General features: G+C 39.6%; 1 long non-coding RNA gene across 1 annotated transcript; it reads right to left on the bottom strand.

The window, feature by feature from the left end:
* Positions 1 to 693: 693 nt before the first annotated feature.
* On the bottom strand, positions 694 to 2,086 carry LOC127371974 (uncharacterized). The gene is made up of 2 exons (XR_007886487.1): positions 1,545 to 2,086; positions 694 to 1,191 (listed from the first exon to the last, which is right to left on the bottom strand). It is a non-coding gene; the product is annotated as an uncharacterized LOC127371974 (long non-coding RNA).
* Between the last annotated feature and the right edge of the window lie 6,523 nt (positions 2,087 to 8,609).

The raw sequence follows: 8,609 nt of genomic DNA, 5'->3' as shown, positions 1-8,609 counted from the left end.
TCCCTACACAGGTAATCATTTGCTCTAATCAGTCTATCCTCAGGTCTTGTTATATAGTCTTGTCTTGTTTAACAGTACTGTAAAAGAACATGCCACTAGTTTTGCAATTATTTATCTCTTTATCTATTTTTATATTTTGAAAAACACGCTGTAGAGTTTCAGAATTTCATTATATTTGTCCAACCATTGGTTACCATTCATTTCTTTATGGTTCAACCCTGTGTCCTAGAAATCTGATTCATATAATACTAATTTGTTTTGCCAGTTCTGTTTAAGGGAAACTGCCTGGATTATGTTTAGTGGGAAAGCTGTTTCTAGTGAAGAAGTGGTACATTCTTGCATTGCAAGTCATAGGGAGGTGGTCAGGGTGGCTGGTGGTTATACAAAGTGCAGGACTCTGACACCAGAGATTGAGTTTTCATGCTGATTCTGATCTGGTAAGGTTTAGGCAACAAAAGTTATTTGATTAACGCTAGTGAAAGATCGTGTTTTGAGCAATGTTTTTACGCTTTGTTTGCATTTTGCATGCCCGCAAGCAAGCAGGCAGCGCAGTTTACATCCCGCAAATGGTTTCACACTATTCCAGGTATTGTAAATACATTATGTGGATCACAGAAAGAGTAGCTACTGTTGTTGTACCGTAGCTAATGGGGATCTAAATAAACAAATAAATAAACATAAAACAGTTGGTGGTAAACATAAAAATCATTTTATGATGAAGGAAGTGCACTTTACACATTTGTTAAACCTCAAACACAATGCATTGGTGAGAATTACAGAATGTAGGCAAGCTAATGTTTGTTTTACAAGACTCCATACTCCATAGTAACCCTTGAGGATTGCATAGTGGGCTGGAACCCACCACCTTGGACAGGTCGCCGGTCAATCAAAGGGCTGAAACATAAAGACAGAAAACCTTTCACACCTACAGGAAATTTAGAGTCGACAATCAACCTAACCTTCTCCGCATAGAAAATCCCCAGCACCTTCTTGCTGTGAGGAAGTAACAAGATGTCTCAAAATCAAAGGATGATCTTTGTAAACTTACCTAATGTAAGATAACAATGCAATGGCTAAAGTGGCCTCAGTGTGAATATAAAATGGTGTCAGAGAATACCAACACGTTCTCGCTCCCGACACGTCAAACACTGCAGCTTGGTCAGCGACACTCCAATAGCACCATTTCTGGACCTGCGGTAACATTAGCAGCGATAAATATGCAACATCCAAGCTTGCGTGGTTTACACTGTTTGTTCAGGCACAAGAACTACTTAAGGTTAAGGTTGTAAGTTACATAACATACGTGATGTAACTTAAGTACACAAATACAACATAACTTACTTGACATAAATTTAAATAACATTAATCCAGAGTGTTTACTTTCACATGGGACACTAACAGCAGTCTCCTGGGTTAAAGGCCTGTGTTTGTTTGAGCCTCCATCCACCCCACAACCTCCATATGTGGACTGTCTCGCTCTTTATTCTACATCACCTGTATTTGATGACAGATGAGTCCAAAAATGATGCTGGACGGATACTTACAGCGTCATATTGTGACCAGGTCGAGGTTGCTTCCTCTGACTGAAAACAACCATCAAGAAGACAATGGCAGCAGTTTGAATTAAAATGAAATAATAATCGGAAAAAGGTAGAAAGGCAGACAGTTCTCTCATATAAATACACATGCATCTAAACATCACAGTACATTTGCTTATACAAATAAGTTCATGGGCACTTTTAGAACACTCTGTCCCACATGAGTCACTGCTGCCCCTCAGCTGAATGGGAGGACATCTCACTGATTACATTAAAATAAACACACTCACACGGCCATATGAAGTCACGTTCTACAGGCACATGTAAAACAGAAGGACTGACTCATGTTCTCAGTCACATTGAAAACCTGCAAACAACCTGATTACAGATATTGTCATGTTATTATTACAATGCTTCACAAAATATCATGGATGGCATTTGCAGGAAAACTGGGTTTTCAAAAGTCAGAAATGATTGGGGAGATGTAAAGGAATGTGTAGTGAAGACCCATGAGTGAAACTTGATGAATATGAAGTAAAAGCAAATGAGTGGAGTTTTAAATCCGAATGGGAAGAAATGCTATCATTTAATATGTTCACACTGTGAGGGATAATAGTAGAACGTTTGACAAACAGCAGCAGATAGAAGCTCCATTTGACTGGTTAAAAACTCTGAGGAGTAAACAGTATAAAAATGAGGCTGCTGTGTCTCTACATCCTGCTGACTGCGCCAGTAGTCAATTTCAGAGGAATTCAGACTCATTAGCCTCTGAAGTTTTCATTACTGCACAATAACAGAGAGCCGTGGCAGTGGCAGTGGCTTAAGAGGTTAAAGAAGCTGGAGTCAGACCAAAAGGTTGTTGGTTTAAATCCTGGGGCCCACAAGTGGAATCTGTTTGGGGAAAGGGAAAGACAAATGTCTTTTATTTCCAGCAGTTGAAGTGGCTCCGGTGGAGCTGCAGCAGAAGACTGTGGTCACACTGGGCAGCTCTCAGGTATGAATGTCTGGAGACACTACAAAAGCCTCTTTTTGGTTCTGAATAAGTCTCATATAATGCTGCTCAGATTACAGAGTGATCATGAGGATTTAATTTTTTACTCATGGAATATTCCTCATTCCTCGTCATGGGAAAATTAAGTGACAAAGGCAATACACACCCCTTTTTAATGTGTTTGTACATGAAGAGGTTAGGTAACAGTTTGGTTTTGGCAATAAGCAAACTGGTTTGGCAAAGTTTGGACACACTTTTGATCAGTGATTAATTTTAGTGTTTTTATTGCTTGACCAAGAATGAGAAAAGTGAAGAAATGCATGCAAGGAAATTACCAAATTACTCAGACGTCACTTTATTTTGTGTTATTTTCATCAGATTTTAAGACAAAGTCGTACCTCAAATTCACATTCATAAAAACGCACACACGCACAGGAGTGCATGGGTCTCTGCTCTTCAGCTCAGCAGGCAGATCTGCGTTGGCATCATAAAACGGTTGTGGCATCTTGGTATTTTCTGGCCATCTGTCCTGCTCTCTTGTATAACAGATCCCTCTGGGCTGTTATTTTCAACTCTCACAATGGGTCACTTGTTGGAGAAAAAGGACACAGGGCATGTATATTTTTTATCATAATAAAACGATGGCAATGGCGTTGAATGGCAGTCAAATTCCAAATAAATAAGCTGGCAATGTGGATGTTCACAAAGCCTAACAACCGAGTTCATGCTAAGGGCTGTCCGAAGTGGGCCCGTGGGCCAAAGTTAGCCGCCATGAAACACGTTTAACACCTTGTATTTGATTTCTTTAAATACATTTGTCTTCATCTTTACTTTAATGGATGTATTTCTTTGAAGACCAGATGTATAGAATGTAGTAGTGCCTCTACAGATCAGAGTCCATCACTTTTGGTGTCTTCAGTTTACTGATAAACCAGATCTAATCCTGTGTATGCCTCAATATGTTATTTGTAGATATGTTTTGTTATCTTCCTAATTGAAAAGCATCTTTAATTATCATAAGCCGGTAAGATATTTTATTGTTACAGATCAAATGATGTGTCCATGTGTTTCATGTGTTTGTTTCAGTAATGAGTTGTTGATATGCAGCCCAGTGGTTCCTGTAATTTGCTGTAATGCTGCTGTCTGATTTACAGCTGGAGTGATTATAAGACCTCAGACAGAGACAGAAATCTTGGTTGTTTCCAACCTCACTGGCCAGTAAAAGGCAAGAAGAAACTGATAACAAAGTGTGTTTGGAGTGTTGGTGTGATTACCATAGTAGATGAAGAAATAATGGTAGCATGTTGTTTCTAAAGCTAATCTGAAGGCCACATTTTACTCAGTACTCCCATGTTGTGCCTTCTTATGTTAGCTACTCTGGGGATACTGATATGATTTAAAGGTTACTAGGAGCAGGCTGCTGCTGTTGATATACAAAAGTCTGTCATTTACGTCAGTGGTTTGTGAACTTTTTTCATGACAAAGAAACACTTTAAAGCAACTAATGTCAAAGACATTGTGGTTGTGGCTTGTGCATGCACACTCATTTTAAAGGTATCAATTAGTCATGCAGACAAAAGCATGACTGTGCCCCTATGGCATATTGATTCAGTTGATGATCTCTTCCATCAAAACCTGATTTTGTGATCTCTGTTAGTGTTACAACAACACTCTTGAACCTCCCCGATCGTTATCAGAGGGATTTATAATGAAAATATTATTATTGTTATATACAAATTTTCACAAACATGTATCTTTGGTATCGCCCTGTCACACCAGACAATGCTTGGTTACGGTGTGAATTTTCACACTGGCTTTGTTTTTAGGATCTAAACTGGAGTTTGGCGAAACGTTGTCGCAGAAACGATGCAGTCCTGTTTTCTCATTTGTTTACTGTTCTCAGTAGCTCGGTGATGCAAACAGGGAAAATGGTGAACACAAAGTTTTCTGTTATAGTGGGTTGTTTACCTGTAATCGCTCAGATGTGAATATGCAATTTAATCCATCTCGAATGCCAGTATGAAAGGATTAGTAGTTGTTTTTTTCAAGAGGCAGCCAATCAGAACCCCCAGTTGATACAGAACTATTTAGTTGCTTCGATTTAATTTAGTCACAGAGAATGTATGATGCCACATGCCCAAGAGTTTGTGTTGATGAGGCTTTTATTATGTTAAAACTATAAGACTATAAGAGGAATTCTTTACCTTTTCTTTGTTGCCCCGTGGTGGTGAAAGGCAATTGAAATTGTGTTTGATCGAGAATAAAGTTGGCACTCTATCTCTGCTTGGAAGAGACTTCAATGGCATTGTCAGTTGCTGAATAGCAGCACAAGCTCCAGCCACAGTAAATGCACCAGTGTCGGTGTCTAACTAGACAATGCAGATGACGTACAATTTAAATTTTCTTGCAGAAATAGATTACTTCAGTTCCAAAGTGCCACTATGTTTTCCATTCATTCTTTCAGTCTTTATTTATACAGGGTGGCCCAGTGAGAGCAGTTCATAACATGAGTAAGTGCCCTCTATGGTGGCCCAGTGTGCAAGAATATGTGATGAAGATAAATACTTCATCTGAGTCACATAATAAAACAATTTTAATCTAACCAGGGTTTTAACCATAATTAATGCATCACATCTTTATGCCCGCTGGTGCCAGACTGCATGCAGCTGGTGCCCTTTTTATTTATTTCTCCCCTGACCCCGTTCAAACAAACCAACAAAAGCAAACATCTAACATTTAGATAAGCAACTTACAAAACAAGTTCGGCTACTGTTGGGGTCAAAGTAGGAACGTATTAAACAGCAATAAACTCTGCCTCCACATCACAGCATTTCTGTCCTATGTGCTTGTGCATGCACACATAACAAATACATCACACACACACACACACACATAAAGACACACCACAAACTAGGAAGGCTACATGTGCAATGTACAGTATACAGTCAGACGGAAAGAGGATAGCAGGGATTTAGCAATGAGATCACGTGTGTGTTCTGCCAAGCAGCCGTGACGTGATGTTATGTAACATGTGAGACACACACAATATACATACACACACACACACACACACACACACACACACACACACACAATATATAACTCAACTCTGATAAACTGTCCAACATGTAGACAGGCTCAGGGGAATGAGCGAGAAACACAATCTGATAAGGACCTCCGCTCCCTCCCTCCCCACGGTAACCAGGAGGTCAGAAAATACACAAAGCAGACAGAATTCTAATTCTGAGCTAACAACACTCTCACATTATGCAAGTTTCAAGGTCCAGTGTGTAGGTATAGTGGTTTAGTGGTGTAGTTGCAGAGTGCAATTCCAACCCTTCACTCTCTCCTTCCAAGTGCAAAGGAGAAACTACACTGACAAAAAACGTGAATGGCACTATCTAGAGCTTGTTTTGGGATTATGGGAATATGGTTTAAAGGACACCAGCTGAGGTCAAAAGGTCAAAGGAGGACCAGGATTTGCTCTGTTTAGTATGATTATTCTCCAGTGAGTGTGTTTTCTTTTCTGCGCTAGCTTAAACTGCTCGTATCTCGTATTCATTGCATGATTCTCAATCGCAGAAACATGTAGCGTGTCATAGAAATCCAGCACTGTAGGAATTACTGCGTGTAAGAGATCTGAGTATGTTTACTTACTTCAGAAAACACCAGCATTTTATTTTAGTCACTGATTTCATCAGTCATGAGAGTGATAAAGATAACTGTAAATTATCTGCAAGAAGAACATTTGACACTATTTGTAATTTCAGCTGTATGATATGCAGTTTGTTTTTTGTGTATGGTCGATATTGAAGAAGACGATAGAGCGGGAAGGCACAACAACGACCACCGCTGCAGCATGTGTAAAAGTCAAGAGTCTGCTTCCTGGACTTGGACGTGCTAGATTTGTGCAAAACTACGATGACAATAATTTACAGCGGTCCTATCTAGAGCCGTTGTTTGGTCCGTCCATTCTGAGCCATTGTAGAAACATGGTGGTTCAACATGGCAGAACCACATGTATAGATAAAAACGGCTCAGTGTACAGTAATGAAAACACAATAATTCCTATATTCAGGTCAATGCCAATATATTCTTACAAGGTTACACACTGGACCTTTAATAGCCACAAGCAACAACCAGCTTCCGGGTGGTTTGTGCAGCCATGTTGGATAATTACACTCTTTCGTTAACACCCGTTGACCTCCGTTTGTTTTAGAGCAAGCTGCCATGAACAACACATGGAGCTTAAATGCTGTGCATACTCGCAGTTGGCTTTAAGCAGGCTCTCGCAACGGTGGCGTAAGAAAACAAATGCTTTATTGATCTTGTCAGGGCGTAATCCAGGGATATCGGGTTACATCTCCAGGAAGACCAGAGGAGAAAGGTGCGACTGTTTAGGCTTACATTACAATTTCAGTTTCAGTCACCCAATTAATAAATGTATCTTTACAGTCCCAATGGTACCTACAAATCTGTGGCAATTTCTTGAACACAACTTTCCAAGGATGCAAAATTAATTTCAGTGTAAACTGACAATAAAGTTCTAACATATTTCCGGCAAAAAGAAACATCCAGGAATTTAGTTCAATGTTGTTTTCAAAGAGTTTTGATATACTAATCATAATGGACAATCATCATAATCTATATAATATAAAAGGAATTGTTAGCAAATTTTTTAATTGTACAGTTCAAAAAATCAGCACACAGCTGGCTACTGCCTCAGAAACCCATCACAGTCGGGTATTAAGTTAAACACTCACACACTAGTTTTGTAACACTGCTCAGTGTTAAATACAGAAATAGGCAGCAGACAGTAGGAGGCCAGTGATATTTCTGACACCTCCATGACAGGAGAAACAGTGTGTGTGTGTGTGTGTGTGTGTGTGTGTGTGTGTGTGTGTGTGTGTGTGTGTGCGCGCGTGTGAGAGAGGGTTTATTCATTCAAGGACACACCGGTCCATGGTTCCATGAGCCTTGATTTGGTTTATTTTTATGTATGTGGGTCACATGCCTATCTCAATGACAGATTTAGTGTGTGTACGTGTGCACACTAGTGCGTAGTGTGTGTGCTTACGTGTGCTACTGCAGTTGCTCCTGTTCACAATGTTTCACCATGTGACAAACCTACATAGTGGGCCTATTTTCAGAACTTATCAACAGTGCGTACACAGTCACGTACTGAAAGGTAGTCCACAAACAATTCCAGGGTTAAAAAAAAAAGTTTAACCTTGCTGTGAAAGTTTTACACCTTGTCTAACAGCACGGTGAAACCAGCACGTCAGCAGAAGCTGCAATCAATCTCCGGTAACTTTAATATTAACAGTGACTCAAATGATTAGGTGCTATAGTGACAAATTGAGAATTAACACCAACTCTAAGGCTCTTCTGAACTTTTTAGCTAATTGTTTGGCTGGTTATGGTGAACAAGTTGTACCACTGTACACTACCTGCCGAGCACCAAACAGCAGACCAAGCTAGAGGCGGGATATAGTCAGTCAGAACCAGCTCATACGACGTGTTGTTGGACCACATCAGAAATCAAAAGTAGTTAGTAGTAAAAGTAGTTAGGAGACACAATAGTCTTTAAATACGAGTATACAGGTGCACATATTCAGTTTCCTGGACATTCATGGTGTTGCACTCGCACTTTCACATGAAAAGTGACACAAACAAAACAGTTGTGTAATATATTTAAAAAAGTCCTGGCTCCTTTCTTGTTCAGCTCCACACAGCTGGCTAATAACAACATGAAGGAGGTGTCACATCAGCAGTGTGGTACATTTAAAAATACTCCACCTAGAAACCTATAAAAACAATCACAACAAGTTGGTGTATGCTCAACGACTCATACTTTCACAAAACACATGGCCAAATTCAACAAGCAACAAACAGAAGCTGTTAATTTGCACATCGTCACTTAACTTCTGCTGTTAGACTCCAGGCAGTATGAATCATTATGAAAATAGCATTAGCCACAGAAGAAATGCCAATTTTGCAATAAATACTGGTCCACATAATGACACGACTGCATAATTATGCATTTTGAGTGAAGTATTCCTTATTTCTTACTCCATCCA

Source organism: Dicentrarchus labrax, unplaced genomic scaffold (assembly GCF_905237075.1).
Source record: "Dicentrarchus labrax unplaced genomic scaffold, dlabrax2021, whole genome shotgun sequence".
Classification (NCBI taxonomy): domain Eukaryota; kingdom Metazoa; phylum Chordata; class Actinopteri; family Moronidae; genus Dicentrarchus; species Dicentrarchus labrax.
The sequence above is the reverse complement of the archived record's forward strand: the minus strand, read 5'-3'. Positions and strand labels throughout refer to the sequence as shown.